General features: G+C 34.9%; 1 protein-coding gene across 2 annotated transcripts in view; it reads left to right on the top strand.

Annotated features, from left to right (window-relative positions):
* The window catches only part of LOC111048189 (longitudinals lacking protein, isoforms H/M/V), a 67,993-nt gene that overhangs the window by 8,401 nt on the left and 41,673 nt on the right, over nucleotides 1-17,919 (top strand). Inside the window, exon 1 of one of the 2 annotated variants that reach the window (XM_039439325.1) lies at nucleotides 15,255-15,994. The exons of the other annotated variant lie outside the window; for it this stretch is intronic. The gene's annotated coding sequence lies outside the window, so the exon portion shown is untranslated. Of the gene's footprint in view, nucleotides 1-15,254; nucleotides 15,995-17,919 lie in introns of those variants that run through there. 2 annotated transcript variants of the gene reach the window in all.

Below are 17,919 nucleotides of genomic sequence, written 5' to 3'. Positions count from 1 at the left end.
TTCACAACTGAGACTACACTATCTTGGTGAATCATAGTTTGTATACATCTGCAGACCTGATCATAGTTTGTGTAATTGAAAGAGTCATTATCCAGTAATCAAATGAAAATCTAGACAGTTGTTGTACCAAAAACCAATTCTTACCTCTATTTAAAATCTCTGTGATAACTATTTTGGAATCATTGGGAATTCTGAAGACAATATAGAAAATAATGAAGTCAATATGATTAGCCTGAGAGCTCTCATGTGGATATAGGAAAAATATAAAGCAGACATTAGACAAATCACCATGTAGACTTGAGACAAGCTTGAAAAATGCATATGTTATGCAATCAATAGATTTCATCGCTACACTGAGACTACACTTGGTGAATCATAGTTTGACATCTGCAGTTTTGATCATAGTTGGTTTAATTGAAAGAGTCATTATCCAGTAGCCAAATGTAATTATCCTTTTAGTGTCTTTCAGCGAGTTTTCCCAGGGATGAGAGCTAGTGCAATCGAATATTTACTACTACTATGTTCTGAAATTCGTAAGAATCGTTAGAGCCGTTTTCGAGATCCGGTGAAATACAAAAATATAAACATCTAAACACATAAACATATAAACAGAAATTGCTCGTTTAATAGTATAGGATGTCACTTGTGTTTTAGTTTTAGAAGTTTTATTCTGATAAAACATACTGGAGCTCGTATCTAGTACACATTGGAAACTGAAATTTTGTATCTACATGATAGACGTTCTGTTTCAGGGTACATTGATTTTTGGACGTACGATTTTTTGCCGTTCTTATGAATTCTGTTAGATTGAACAGATGATGTCAAACAGATGATGTTTGTCAAGTTCCTTTTCATCTGATAAAATTCTTCATAGGAATTCTTATGGATGTGTGTGTAACTGGCTTAATAAGTTGATAATCACTACTACCAACGCTGTTTAAAGTTTAGTCATACAAATAACTGCTTAACTGTATCAGAATCAGAATATCTTTCGAATAGGTTACCAATAGTATCCAGGCTGCAGAATATTCATTGGATCTGTGAAATATATCACAATGTATACAGCCAGTATTTAGTGTCAAGTGGCATGCACTGTCGAAATCTTGGCGTAGGCCTAGTTCTGATTATGACTATGACAAGTATAAGTCAACTGCAAATAATGAGGGCTGAATGATGTGATCGAGTGTTGTGACCCAGTTCAACGATCGCAAAAGCCCTTGATCTCATCATCTAGTCAGCCTCTAGCTCTACTACTAGACTACCCCCACCATTCACCCAAAAATGATTCGGCAGTCTATCATTGTAGAAGACAGCAGTTAGCAGATGCTAAAACAAGCTGCTTCCAAACTCAAGTCCAGTTACACACACATCGATTTTTGTATGTGCGATTTTTTACGTCCTTATAAATTCTATTCAATTAAACATAATTTGGAAAAAATATGATTTTGTTTCATGTGTTTGCCAAGTTCTATTTAATCTGGTAGATTTCATAAGGACGGCATAAAATAGAACGTCCAACGATGTTTGTGTAACTGGCTTAAGGAGATGGAATGTTTGTTGGAAATCAAATTGTGGAAGAAGTAAAATGTATCAGGTTGACTGCAGCCTCCATTACTGAATTAGTAGAAGGCTTCTTCAATTTTATTTCTGATGAAAGGAGAATTGCGAGTTGGTACTAAATTTTTAATTTCACAGCCTATAGAAATTACGAAGGATATGAGCTGACGGATATTGATTGTCATCTGATTGTAGCTTTACATACTGGAGCGCTTTATCAAACAACATATTCTACATAATTATATAAATGATTTTCAACTCTGTTGTCCTACTATTTTGAGTGAAATACTTAACTTAAAGACTATTAAGACTCAACTGCATAATAGTAGATTTTCTTCAGTTATTTGGTGGAAATTAAGGTTTTTATTAAGATAAACAATCTTTAACTGAACAATACATACTTGATATAATTAGACTGCTATGTCATAATTTAAATATTCAAAAGTGGTCATTAACAATATTTCTGGACTCGGAATTTGATTGAAAGTGAAGCAACATAACCCACCTTTTAGACATTGGCTTACTCTTATCAAAATTTGGAAAGGGACCAGTTTTGGGCTAGGCCTGTTGGTCCTTTTCTAATGATGTAAATAATTTGATTTGTGCATTGTTAAATGTAAATGAATAAATGAGCAAGCAGCTCGTATACTAATATAAGTTACGGTAGCTAAAATAAACGCCTACATAACTCTTAACTGTGAGGAATAATAGGCATATTTATTCATCTACTGGGCCTACAGGGCAGAGGTAGGAAACGAGGGTTTGGTAACGTTCATGACGTTATTACATGATGGTAAATAACAGATTTCAAGGAAAAGATTAGCTCAAATTTTTAACAAGATGGAAAAAGATAAGAATGAAAATCAACCAAATTAGGAGAAACAATGTAATAGAAGATGAGAGAAAACGTAACAAAAAGCTTATGAGAGTATTTGAGAAAAAAGAATAACAAATAAAGAAATTATTTTCTAATAGAATCAGTCTAACCAAAAATACCACTAAAGATGATGGATGCTTCAGTGCATTTAAACTCAAGTTTGGCTGAAATAAATTTTGTGGAACTGACAATATCGTTTTTATTTCTCTTTAATATTTTCTGATAAGTGACAAGAGAATATGATTAAATATAGAAAGGAGAGAGGAAAGAGAAGAGAATTTACAAATAAATGAGAAGAGAGAGAAAATGACAATGCAACTATCAGAAAGATTCGCTTATAGTTTCGAGTTCAAGTGGCAACCCAGATAAACTACAGCAATTCATATTCATTTATAAATGCGTTAATTCACGCACGAAAAGCCTACATGATTTGATAGGCGCCCAGTCTACTGTTCTAGATGACATGTCACATTCATTGATTGCAGGGAGGGGGGTAAGTTGTAAAAAACGCGCGTTTATAAAATCGCCTGTCCTGCAGTTACTATTCATAGTACAGCTTTTAATTTTTTCTCAATATTATGTACACATAACTGGCTTTCAATGTGGTCCTATACATTTTTGCGATAAACCGCATAGTTTTTCCGTAAAAAAATAAAATATCTCGAAAAATGTATTTTTTTATTATGGACTTTTTGTTATTTCTCGAATATTCAAGTAATTAGCCGACTTAGAGGAAAAGGCTCCCAATAAACGTTGTAGGCCGTTTCTTGCTGAATCCAATGATATATATAGTTTGGGGGTTACGATCATAGATGCGGCGGTGGGAGGGGGATAAGTAGCACTGTTACGCTGCGGCGCGGTCCTCCCCCATGATTAATGCGCGTAATGGCCTGTCTATCGCATCGCTCCTACTAGTCTATGCATTCAAATTATGTATTTCAGGAACGCTATCTTATGTATTTTCGGTCGCTGAACACGATTTTTCAACTCTCAAGCCTTAATAATTGATAATTCTCATCATAATATACTAATTATGGTCAAAATTACAAACTTCATCTCATTATCATTATTTATGATTACATTGTAATGATAAACCATCCTGTTAGGAATCCTATATGTGTTTCTCAGTCGATAAAAAACTGATATTCCATTAAGAGAGAATAATTATTCGATTTAGTTCAATGATCACTTTGGAATTGCGAAAGTCAAGTAATGGAGTAAGTTAAACAAATAATATAGGCTACCCCATATAGAGCACCGTGTAACAGGAGTAAAATATTTTCTTAATATAAATTTACAGTTGAAGCACAAATAATGCCAATTACTCCCATGTGATATGACTAAATATTTGATTACAAAGGAAATACAACTCTAAAGCTGCGTTTACACCAAAGTTATTAAGGAGATGTTAATATAACTTAATCTTTATAGATTCTATTAGATTGAACATAACTTATCATACATATGATGGACATATGTGTTTGCCAAGTTCCGTTCAATCTAATAGAATCTATAAAGATTAAGTTATTAACATTTTGTTAATAACTTTGGTGTAAACGCAGCTTTATCAACTGATTTCTGTAACTTATATCTACGAATAGATACTTTTCATCTGGCTGAGTTTGACTGATTGTCTTGGGGTGGTACTTGAATGAAAGTGGAATGAGAGATATCTTTGTTGAATTTGAAATATTTGGAGAGAATACTGTTGGAAATCTATTGAGGGGAGATCAGTATAATTAAGGTGTGAGAGCAAGCAATCAATTCAATGAAACAACTACAAGGACTCATGAACGGTTCAAATATGAGAGATTGTCAAAGTATATTTGAAAGAAGTCAGGAGCTATTTGTGGAGTTTTTTAGAATCAAAATCAATGACTACTTGAAATTTATGACTGATTATTGTAACATAGTTTAAATTATCTTAAATTGTATTCATGCTCATAAGGAAGGACTCTGGTATTGCACATAGAAACTGTACGAGAAAAGATCCCATACTTTTTTCATTCAATCACACAAACTATGTTATAAAGTCTGTGTTATATCTAGAAAATATAAAAAAATACCCATAGAAGTAGAAAATAATTTCCAATAAGGAAACATTAACTCTATACAGTCAATACATTGACTCTCTGTCAAATGAAACCTTGAAAATTTAATAAATGTGACAACCGATCATGCTTTGGAGCAAACCCTCATTCGATCATCCAAAACTGAGTGATTGGAATAGCTAGTTCTTCAAAGGCTTTCCTAAAATGGCTGCTACTATATAAATAAATCTTCCATCAAAGATATTCTGTTCAAGTATGTTGACATCATTATGGATATCACTGGAGATTGTGAAGAAAGTCATCTAATGAAGTAAAACAAGAATAATGAGAGATGAGAATGATTTCCAGAAGCATAATCTTCTCAAGAGAACATAACATTTTTCTTCAAGACTCTGATGGACAACAGAATCTGCATAATGTTATCAATGGTCTGGAAGCAAGTGAAGAAGTGTGTGATTCTCTTTTGAACGTATAGAAAGAAATAGTTATTCGGTCTCCAACGATTTTTATCTGAACATAGTTGTGGCAAATTGTAAAAGTGTATTCTCACCTATAAAAAGAAACAGAGTTCTTTCATTCTCCACGATTCAATCACACAAACTATGTTATAAAGTCTGTGTTATATCTAGAAAATATAAAAAAATACCCATAGAAGTAGAAAATAATTTCCAATAAGGAAACATTAACTCTATACAGTCAATACATTGACTCTCTGTCAAATGAAACCTTGAAAATTTAATAAATGTGACAACCGATCATGCTTTGGAGCAAACCCTCATTCGATCATCCAAAACTGAGTGATTGGAATAGCTAGTTCTTCAAAGGCTTTCCTAAAATGGCTGCTACTATATAAATAAATCTTCCATCAAAGATATTCTGTTCAAGTATGTTGACATCATTATGGATATCACTGGAGATTGTGAAGAAAGTCATCTAATGAAGTAAAACAAGAATAATGAGAGATGAGAATGATTTCCAGAAGCATAATCTTCTCAAGAGAACATAACATTTTTCTTCAAGACTCTGATGGACAACAGAATCTGCATAATGTTATCAATGGTCTGGAAGCAAGTGAAGAAGTGTGTGATTCTCTTTTGAACGTATAGAAAGAAATAGTTATTCGGTCTCCAACGATTTTTATCTGAACATAGTTGTGGCAAATTGTAAAAGTGTATTCTCACCTATAAAAAGAAACAGAGTTCTTTCATTCTCCACGATGCAATCAAACAAAAATCCTAGTCTTAGTTAATTCTAGAACAAAAAGATCTGATCTCTGTATTTTTACTAGGTAGCTGTTTAAAGATAATTCAGCATTGAAGTTTTAGTGCAGCATGCATTTCTACAATAACCGCAATCTCTGTCAACATCTGATGGATATTTGAAAAAAAACTCTTAATCTCACTTGGCCCATGAAATTGTAAGTGAAACTAGTTGTGGATTTGACTAAATCCCTAAATATCGTTGACAAATTCGCATAATGATGACATGGCTCTCCTGAATTCAACTCCTACTTCACTTTTCAAAACTTCAATACGCTGCAAGATTATGGAAACTTTGTGATGAGAAGAGTTATGAAAATTCTCAATAAAGATGGAGTGATACAGGTGGACATAGCTTTTCATGTCTATGGTCTAAAATCAAACAAAGGTAGTGAACATATTAGAAGCAGCAGAGTAAAAGAATCACTCCAATAATATGCTCTCCAAACCATCGAGACTTGATTTCTAAATCTGTGGCAGAGATTTATTAATGTGACATGCAAGAATCTATAAAGGAATAATCCATACGTTAGCTACGTGCAGGAATACATACATTCATTCATTCATTTGTGGATAAAATTACAAATCATATAAATATGTTTGGGAAAGAATAACAGGCATGGCCCAAAACTATTCGAATCCCAAATTTTGATACTGAATAACTTGTTACCATTTCAAAACAGTCTGAACGGGAATACCATAATGGATGAATCAATCAAAAGTTAGTGAAATATCATTATAATAATACTGTTAGAAATAATATGAATGAATATTTAAATTTTCATTTCATTTTGATTTGACACATATCTATTATTATATTGGATATAATTTCTCAAAAGTTCACGACAAACTGAAGATTCACGAAAGATTAACATTTTCATACTAAACATAATCATTATGATAATGAATGAATGATGAATTCCATTTCCACCATGAAGAACTAAGAAATTCCACAAATATTTCTTGGAAATTAACTGACCACTATATCAAGTAAGCGTGGCCAGTGTGCAATTAATAATATAATTTAGCCTGCAGCGCATCACAATAAATTAATTTGAGATAAAAACAATAGAACATAAACATATATAAATATTATCTTTATTCTATCCTAATATATTTCTTGAAACCCAAGTTTCGTTTATTTCAAACAGTCATTTCTTAGTTTCCTTGCAGAATGAGATGAAGTTTGTAATTTTGACCATAATTAGTATATTATGATGAGAATTATCAATTATTAAGGCTTGAGAGTTGAAAAATCGTGTTCAGCGACCGAAAATACATAAGATAGCGTTCCTGAAATACATAATTTGAATGCATAGACTAGTAGGAGCGATGCGATAGACAGGCCATTACGCGCATTAATCATGGGGGAGGACCGCGCCGCAGCGTAACAGTGCTACTTATCCCCCTCCCACCGCCGCATCTATGATCGTAACCCCCAAACTATATATATCATTGGATTCAGCAAGAAACGGCCTACAACGTTTATTGGGAGCCTTTTCCTCTAAGTCGGCTAATTACTTGAATATTCGAGAAATAACAAAAAGTCCATAATAAAAAAATACATTTTTCGAGATATTTTATTTTTTTACGGAAAAACTATGCGGTTTATCGCAAAAATGTATAGGACCACATTGAAAGCCAGTTATGTGTACATAATATTGAGAAAAAATTAAAAGCTGTACTATGAATAGTAACTGCAGGACAGGCGATTTTATAAACGCGCGTTTTTTACAACTTACCCCCCTCCCCCCCAAGCTGTCGACCACCCTGGGACGTGACGACATCGAGTTTCATATACACTAAAGACCCCCTAACAATAATCCGAAGTCAAATTCTCTGCCTCTCTCATGTATGCTCAATGTAAGCCAGCGCCTGGACTAAAATATAGTGGATCCAATCAAGACAGAGAAACCTGAGCTTCATTCGAATTTATTACATTCACCTGAAGACAACCTGTGCCCTCCGATTCACTCCCACCTCCATTAAGGTTCCAAAAATAGGGGACAAAGAACATGTTACTTGATTTTACGATTTTGAAAATTTCCAGAAAAAAGGGACCCAACAATTTGTGTGCCGACCCAAAAGGGAGACAGAAAAAGGGCTAGAGCGGGCGGCCCTTTTGAATTTTGAGTGGGTGTTTGAAAGCAAACGTTTGTCGACTGTTTTAATAGTCAACCCAACTGAATCTTCAATTTGTTTTTTCAACCAGATATTCACCAACAATAAATATCCCAGACTGCATTGACACATTTTATAGCGATTTTTATTTCTGCAGACCGAGGTGTTGCAAACTGTTTCACCTGAAAATTCTACCTGGGTCATGCTATTTGATGATACAGTTCTGTATTATAAGGGAGAGGATCCCACACCCTAGATTATATATCATCAAGTGTATCTTGCTATAGAAGCTATCAAAGCAAGTGTGAGATGAACTTTTTCCTATATGAGACGACTTTGCAGAAGTTTTATAATCGGCCTGAATGATTACAAGAAAATCTGTATTATCTGTTCGGTCGATAATCATTTCTTTATCACAAACAGTGTAGAGTTACATGGAGAGCTTGCATGATTAAAAATCGTTATTGAGAGATGTGGATAGAAATTACTGAACTTGAATGAAGTAATTGATTTTTAGATTTTGATTCTTCGTTACTTCATAATCCTACTTTTAGCTGCAAATTGAGAAGTGTTTTCAGATGAAAAAACTAACGAGTCTGTTTTTATTTTTTCATCCATTGCTTAACAATAATCATCCAACAGTTCCCTACAAAGGAAGATAACAAAAAATCTTACTTCACCCTGTTGCTACTGACATCTACCGGCCGAAACCAGAAATAGAAATAGTCTACGCTTTTAACCAATCAGGAGAGAATACAAGCGGAGTAAGAGTGTCTGAAGGCGTGGTCATAGTTTGAATCTAGCTCGTGATTGGCCCATCTATCTCATTCTTTTCTCTGTTTCATTACTACTGCATTCTTCATGTTTCACCTACTCGTTCATAAGAATGATGACGCATTTCTTCTATCTAAAGTCGTTCTAACTTAGTCTTGCGATTCTCTTGGTTCTATCCATAATTTACATTGCAGGAATCTATTTCAAGATTTCACATCCACCTTTCTAGCATTACTTTTCAAAAATCTAAGTCTTTTTATTTCATTTCAAATCCATCTTTCCAAACAATGCATCTAATTTTGCCTTAAATTTCATACAATTTTCAAGCTATAAATTTGCATAATAAAATATCAGAACACTGATTTCTTTCAACATTCATACAGTATCATCAATTTCTAAATCCTCGATTTCTAGCTATTTGCTTCTGGTCAATAATGCATCATTATTATTAATAGCTCGATGATACATTAATTTCTTCAATAATTCCTCATAACTAGTCTGAATTCTCAATTAATCAAGATTTCACATCCGCCTTTCTAGCATCACTTTAAAAATCGGAGTCTTTTTATCTAACTTTTAATCCATCTTTTCTAACTCTGCATCTAATTTTATTTCGCCTTTAATTCTCTTCCGATTGACAAGCTATAAATTCACATAAATATCAGAACATTAATTTCCTTCAACATTCATACATTATCATCAATTTCCAAATCTTTAAATTTCTAGCTATTTGCTTCTGTTCAATAATGCATCACTATTATAATTAATTCGATGATAAATTAATTTCTTCAATTATATTCCTCATAACTAGTCTAAATTCTCAATTAATCAGAGTGAATCAGATCTCTGAATAGTTGAAATTTACTCAGGCTCAATTCCTTATTCAATGAAAAAGACTAAGAAATTGTCAAAAACCACAGATTTATTGATACTTAGAAACAACTTGAAAATCTGTGGTTTTTGACAATTTCTTAGTCTTTTTTATTCAATATGTATAATTACCACAATATCAACTTCTCAACTACACAAAAAGTCAATTCCTTATAACCAGTCTAAATTCTCAATGAGTCAGAGTAATTCAGATCTGAATGAAATAACTATTTATTAAATGTAATCCTCAATTAAGTTATTGAATTAAATCAACGATTTTCAACTTTTGAAACAGTATCACTTAGTTTCAAGTGCTGAAACTCCTGTATGCTCTAACTTCTTCAATCTTCCAACTCAAATCTGTGCTCTCTTTAGTGAAAGTCTGTCGGGGGAACCACTCCCCACACACGCACTGGTCCCCCCTTCACTGAAACCCCCTTTCCCTGGCACGCACTTTTTGACACGTAACTTAATCTACGACCTCTACGTCTGTCTATTGGCAGCCTGCTTCAAGCCATTGCCAACCTTTCCAAATAGTTCCAACATTCCAATTTGATTGAATTGTTTTCAATAAGAGTGACAATGATAAATATATTCCAAACTCCATCCTAAATTGAGATAGTTTTATTCGTTTGAAAACAATAGCGTATTGCATCATAATATATTGAGATCCAGTGTATCTATCGTTACTTATAGGTTGGAAATTCCTTTCCATTAGGTATGGAAGATTTCACCCACGACATTACATAATAAATGCCTGATGTAATAATATTTTAGGTATTGACTATGCGATTTTTCATCTATTTCGAGTTTTTTTATTTAATTCAAGTGGAAAACATTCTAGCACAATGCACAGAAAGCCCCCTGTTTCTCTTCAACTATTTGATAGTTTGTGTACCAATAGAATAATAAATTTAAGATTTAATTGATCCATTTTTTATTTCACTGTAGCTTATGATAAACTCTAAATGGATCATGTAGGCCTACTTTGTATGTTGAAATTACAGTTGACAGTCACTCTGAAGAAGCCAGACAACTTGGTGGAACACGTGTCTCACTAAGTAAATTTCTTCATACAAATTACGTTAAACAGTTTATTACATAATATATTTTTAATGGTTACAGATATTGATTGTATAACAGAGTGTTCAATAGGCTACGACGAAATTTATTTGATGAACTCAATACCATACTGCACAAGGATTTCATTTTTTATGAATAAGGAACAGCAATAAGGAATCGAATCATCATAATGAAGTGATTTCAATATTTAAAACTTCAAATTCATAAGAATGTAGATTATCTTATCATATACAGTTTTTGGCATACATCAACATGCATACTTCTTCTGGAAGAATTTATTAATATGTGATGGAGGTGTTTTTCCATGCTACATAAAATCAAAGAAAGTAGATCTTGAGCTAATTTACACTAGCAGGTAACCTGTGCTCCGCAAGGGTCCAATAAAAAACTTGACCCACTGAAATCTTGGAAAAAATAGGCCTATAATCATCCTCGGTGAATTGAGAATCTATATGCAAAGTTCCAAGTTAATCAGCCCCGTAGTTAAGACGTGATGTGTCATTCGTAAATTACCTATCTTGTAGTCTATCTATTTCCCATATTTCCTCTTATAGAATGGATAATGCACTGAATTAGCCAGAAAACCAATGACAACACAAGAAAACATACTTCCATACAAACATTTTACATAGAAAATCAATCAAGTTCTCGAGTGCACCATTAAACAAGATTGCATAAAAAACCGTCATAACTCCAATTCGTGCTGCTTTCAGCCGGCGACGCCTCACGCATAGAAACAGAATGAGTGAGAACGAACGATAAAAAGAGCGAGACAGTAGAAGAGAGCGAAAAGAAACAAGCAAGTGGCGTGTGACACCATCAGCACAGTGCGTGAGTGATAAAGTAACAGAGAAAGAGAGGAGACTAGAGTCGGTGATACGGATTATACTTGAAAGAGAGAGAAGAGACTAGTCGAGAGTCAGTGATACGAATTTAACTTGAAAGCAAGAAAGAGAGAAAAAAGTGGTCGAGAGTCAATGATACGAATTAAACTTGAGAGTAAGAAAGAGAAGAAAGAGTAGTCGAGAGTCAGTGATACGAATTAAACTTGAGAGACACAACAAGGAGAGAATAAAATGAGGCAGATAGAATTATTGCTAGTTTGACGAAACGAGAGAGAGAAAAGACAAGTAGTTGAATTGAAGAACGTATTTTTTGACTCTCCTACATTTCAGCCCACACAATCGACATCTCTTTCTCCTCTTTCTCCTGCCACCACATGTGCGTTTACACTCTCTATTTAGTTTTCTACTGGTGCTGATAAGGAGAATAATCATGACAATATGTGTGTATGTTATGAAAACTTGACTGATTTGATAATTATTTTTCAAGAGGTGTGGTTGAAGAAATTTGATGGAAAATTTTGGAATCGATTGAGTGTACTGAAGTCTGAAGTAGTTTATAATCACTACTCACTCTTTCATGTTTTATTCTACTGTATTCATTAATTCAAATATTATATTTTGATTCTTCAATCTTGTTTTCCATCACGAACTTCTTATTATATTAAATCACTTTATGCTATTAATAAGAACGACTAGCAGTCAGATGTTTTCCAATAAATGAATTAATCACTCACCTCCTGGTTGTCAACCAGGAAGATGGTGGACCTGCCGAAAGATCTCGTTGTCACAGTGAGTGATTAATTTATAGGAAAACATCTGACTGCTAGAGTGCTAGTCGTTCTTTTTAATAACAAAAAGTACTGTATTTTGGTATGGACATTGTACACGATTGGAATAGATTATCACATGCTACCTCTCAGTATAAGCAACATGACTGTATTTCTCTGGGTATTGTAATAAAAAAATCACTCTTCCATTTCAATTAGTGAGGAAATGCTCATTAATTTACTGAAACCATTTCTTTAATCAGAGAGTGATAATCACAATAATTGATACAGTGAAATAATTATTCATCTTCTACATTCTGTTGTTTAACGAGTGAAATTGCAAAATCCTACTTACTTCTATTTTTAGTGCCGGTCGCACAAAACCCGGTTAAATATTAATCGTGATTAATGCCATGAGAACCAATTAGAGAAGCCGTCTTTTTAAAAAAGCCTTTTCTGATTGATTCTCGTGAAATTAATCACGGTTAAAATTCAACCGGCTTTTGTGCAACCGGGCCTTGGAGTGATAATCATTTGATAGACAGAACATTAAATATTGAGTTGTATCACATAAGGCTAGCTACACACACATCGATTTTTGTTCGTACGATATTTTGCCGTCCTTATAAATTCTATTGGACTAAATAGATGATTTCAGACAGATTATGTTTGTCAAGTCCCGTTTAATCTAATAGAATTCATAAGGACGGCAAAATATCGTACGAACAAAAACCAATGTGTGTGTGTGCAGGGCTTAAATGAGCGATAACAGTGATCAAAACATATACAAATGATTCAGCTATCTCATTATAATATCACTGACAATAATGTGTTTTGAAACACGTAAACCTTCGGTCCCGGTTGTCTTGAAACAGCCATGTCTAAAGTCAGAGCCACTGGAATTGAACAGGTGCAACTAGAAAACTCTGACACCTGAGCAATCCAAATATATGACCAAGAAATGATTATTGACCGAGCGAAGTGAGGTCTAAGATTCAAATCGACAGTTTGGCACTTCTCTTAATGTTTAAATGTTTGAATGTATAAATGTTTGAATGTTTGAATGTTTGAATGTTTGAATGTTTGAATGTTTGAATGTTTATATGTTTATAAGTTGCGCATTTACGGCGAAACGCGGTAATAGATATTCATGAAATTTGACAGGTACGGTATGTTCCTTTTTAAATTGCACGTCGACGTATATACAAGGTTTTTGGAAATTGTGCATTTCAAGGATAATATAAAAAGAAAAAGGAACCTCCTTCATACGCAAATATTATAGTAAAAATCAGACTATAGAATTATTCATCATAAATCAGCTGACAAGTGATTACACAGATGTGTGGAGAAGCCATTGCTGTATTTCCATAAGGTCTATAGTTTCAATCAGGTACTTGTGGATGAGAATACTGCGTGAGGTCCACTGTTCACAGAACTACTAGTAATATCAAGAGGTGATAATATCATCCAGATATTTATTTATTTACTGACAATGAAAAAAACTGGAGGACTTGTAATAAATAAGAAAATTGAAAACATTCACAGTGAACTCCTGAAAGTACAGAAAGTACAACCACCATCAGAAACTATAGAGCCGCACCCAGTTCGTACAACTACTTGTTTCATATTATGCAGCGGCTCGACAAAACAAAAAAAGACAAAATTTTGGGTGAGCCGAACGGTGCTGATGCAGTTTGAACAGAGCAAAAGAGACAGAAAGAGACGGACACGGAGAGTGAGAGAGAATGTGTAAAAGAGTGAGTAGGAGTGATAGAGAGAAGACAGTCTAAAAAAATAATGCGTGTCACAGTAATGGTGGTCGGGATTGCTCACTCTACTCTCTCACACGCTCTCTCACTTTGCAGCTATGGTTCTCCTCTCACTCTTTCTCTCTCTCTTGCACAGTCTTCGCGTTCGCTTCAACTCTTTCTTTCCGCTGGAAGGTGGTAGATGGCAGCACTGTACGAGGAGGAACAGCCAAACTACAAAACTATGAGCATGCTATCGGGGGTTCCTCTTTCCTCTTCGCTGTGCTGCATCTTATTTTTTTCTATTTCCCCCTGTGCCACTTGTCGTAGATCTTAGACAATATCTTGGATCTGAGAGCGAAGAAGAGAGCTAAGAGAGGAGAAGGAGGAGGAAGAGGAGGAGGAGGAGGTGTTGGATGAGAAGGGGGTGGTGGAGCAGTAGGAGGAAGAGGAGGAAGAGGAATGAGGAGGAGGAGGTGTTGGAGGAGAAGGGGGTGGTGGAGCAGTAGGAGGAAGAGGAGGAAGAGGAGGAGGAGGAGGAGGTGAAGGATGAGAATGATAAGGAAAAAAAGAGAAAAATGAAGATGAGGTGGAAAACTTGATGACTTGATGGAGCAGAGGTGAAAGGGAATGAACAATTGGCTACTCTTGGTGAAGAAGAAGGAGGAGGAGGAGGAGGAGGAGAAGAAGAGAAGAAGAAGAAGAAGAAGGAGGAGGAGGAGGAGAAGAAGAAGAAGAAGAAGAAGAAGGAGGAGAAGAAGAAGAAGAAGAAGAAGAAGGAGAAGCAATACAGGATAAAGCAATCGTTCAAAAAACATGGAAAATTAGAAGTGAAAAGGAGAATATCTACGAAAATGATGGAGAAGAAGATACGAGCTAAAAAGATGGGGAATATCGGGAAAGGAAGGATCTGAGGTAGAACAGAGAAGTAGAAGGGACGTGGAAGTCAGGAGGTGGATGAAAGGCAAAAGAAAAAGTTACAGCAAGGAGGAAGAGGATAAGATGGTGAAGAAGAAGGGATGGAGAAATATTGAGCAAAGAAACAAGTTGAAATTACAAAAACTGTGATTGAAAACACGGTAAAAAGAACTGTACAGACGAGTGCGTAGAAGAAGAGAAGGTAGATGTAGAAAACAATGAATCGGTGGAAAACAAGCTGGGAGAGACCAAGGATAAATATAAGTGTATGTAAGAAAGGAAGTATGAAAAGACGAAAAAGACTTAAATTACAAAAATATGATAAAATTTAGGATTTACATGGAATGGTGGAGAAGGCAGAAGGTGGTGGAGGAAGAGTGTTTTGCGGAGGAGGTCAGAGAAGTTTAGTCGAAGAAGAAGGTGAAGGAAGAGAGGATGGACAAGAAGAACAAAATGTTGAAGAAGGAGAAGAAAAGTGGAAGAAGAAGAGGGAGAACAAGCACGTCAGCTACTTTTGAGACGATGCGATGCGCGGAAGGGTGTACGTCTACGTATATTCTTGCGCTACTCTTGTCTGGCCTAGGCTAGTTGTGTAGTTTTTCAACTAAGATAGGAGGTGGTTCCACTTTATAGTTGGAGGTCTTCACGGGATGTCCCGTCATTGGGTAAGGGCTGAGCTGACGCACGCGCACACCCCACTAACACACACTCAAACAGTCCCGGGTTGGCAAGGGGGGTAGAAAGTGCATAGGGCTGGGGGGTGGTATAGTGCCAAGGCAATAGTTTTTAGTTTTCCTAGTCTGAGTTGAGTCTCTGTGCGTGTGATAGTGTTAGTGCGTGCGTGCACCCCTGGATAGTTTCCGCCCCGACTTGAGTTGGCAGTCAGTCAGTCGACAGACATCGTCGCGGACGATACCTGAGCAGCTAGTCGTACTGTTGTCACCGGGAGTCAGGACCCATCAACAAGTTGTGCTAAAGTTCCTAAAGTTGTTTCAGTTTATTCGAAAATAATTTTTAAAAAGTTTGTAGAACTTTGTGAAAGTTGTCAAGTTATGGAAGTGCTCCCAGGATAGTGAACTGTTCGTGGACATCCAGACAGTGGAACTTTGGTCTACTGTACTCAGGTATTGTCAAATTTGAATTTATTCCAAACTCTTTAAAATTCCCAGGTCAAAAAATTAGTGGGTTATTTAAATTCAAATACCTAGAATTTTTCCAAGACTTTGATCGAATTTGGAGTTAAAACAATTTTAATTGCAGTTAACAATGATTTTTTTGGGATAACAAATATGTTTGCATTTGAAGCTAGAGAAGCCTGCTTCTGCGACGTTTCGAAAATACCTTTCTCGCGTCAATTTTTCTGGTCACAAATTTTGGCCGAAATTGAAGCTTTAGCTACATTTCTTTTCAACACCTGTCAATTTTTGGTTTTTTAGGGTGAAAGAACAACTTATATTCAAGATATAAGGAAATATAAAATTGAATTGAATTGAAAAACAATCGCGAGAATTCTGAGCTTCTATAGTGAGAGATTGTGAATTTTTAAAAACAAATCTAGAATTTTCCAAAAGCCAAAAAAAAGTATTACACGAAACAATCATTACGAAAGAACTTTCTAAAAATGTTTTCAAAATGTAAGTTTTCAAAAAATGCAATGCGATGTGGACGTGAATCACTTACAGTAAACTGTCGTTACAAATAGAACACAGTAGCAAGGGAGCCATAATTTGTCTTAGTTATTGCTGCAGTATAATAAAAATGAACTATCTACTCGGTACTTCCAGTAAGATTATGTCAGTAGACTACAATGACATTTGAACCTTGATTTGTGCTTTTCAAAATAATTGCACTATTTTAATCAAAAATCAGTTACGGCGTCAGGAATCATTTGAAGAAAAAGTGTCTGCTCGTGGAGAGAAAAATAAGGAATTACCTAGCAATACCGACTTTTTTGGCCAGGAATCAATTCAGAATCTTGATTAATTCACTCAATTTACATTTGAGCCAAAATAATACAATTAGTAACAAAATATGTACTTTGAATTTTGAAAAATCATCTCGTAACAAAATTGCATTCACCTAAGCTTCAAGATCATAATTACTAACTACTTTAACATTGTTAATACTCTCCAAGGAAAAGTGGTAGTAAACATCGCAATAGCTGTTCTCAAAGCACGGATTGGCAAAAGTGAACGAATTCGGATAGTCTTTATTTTCGCTCAATTGTACATCTTAAGGGTCTCAAATCTCAAGGAATAGCGTGTTGTCTAGGATAGATAGCAAGTGATGTTTGAACTTATCAATTAACTACAAGACAAACGAAGGATGAAATTCAGCCAAATCACAAATTACTTGATCAAAAACAAACGAAAATTTTGAAAAAATTAGATGTCTCAAATCTCAAGGGATAGCGTGTTGTCTAGGATAGATAACAAGTAATGTTTGAACTCATCGACAAGGCAAACGAAGGATGAAATTCAGCCAAATCACAAATTACTTGATCAAAAACAAACGAAAATTATGAAAATAATTGGATTCAAACTACTGATCTGCTGTTCAAGGAATCCGAAAATTATCAGGAATCCTCAGCGACAAACGAAGAAACATTAAATTCGACTTTTTCAAAATGTTGACATTAGCTGAATCAAAATTCACCAGAAATAAGTCCCAATCTTCAGAAAGAAATCTTCCCCGATACAGCATCAATCATCATTCCGCCCATTTTACCAAAGGAAATCATCCGATGTGAAGTCACTGACCTATCTTTCTTGTAAATATAACTTTTTAAAAAGTCGAATAGGATGTGAACGATTATTTTTCCATTCACATTTAACCTTGAATGCGTTTTGTAGGTGGGAAAGTCACAACGCACTACCAGATAGACACATTATAATATTTTCCTGTTTGGAGCAATGTTTGCTATCACATTCTCTCTCATCTTTTATCATGCATCTTCCGCTTTAATGCAATCGTCTGGTCCATTGTTGTGAATAGAACACACTTGATCTCACTGTAGAAATCACACTCTATTTCTCTTGCATGCTCCATG

Source organism: Nilaparvata lugens, chromosome 12 (assembly GCF_014356525.2).
Source record: "Nilaparvata lugens isolate BPH chromosome 12, ASM1435652v1, whole genome shotgun sequence".
NCBI lineage: Eukaryota > Metazoa > Arthropoda > Insecta > Hemiptera > Delphacidae > Nilaparvata > Nilaparvata lugens.
Note: the sequence above shows the minus strand (reverse complement) of the source record. Positions and strands in the feature narration are given on the sequence as shown.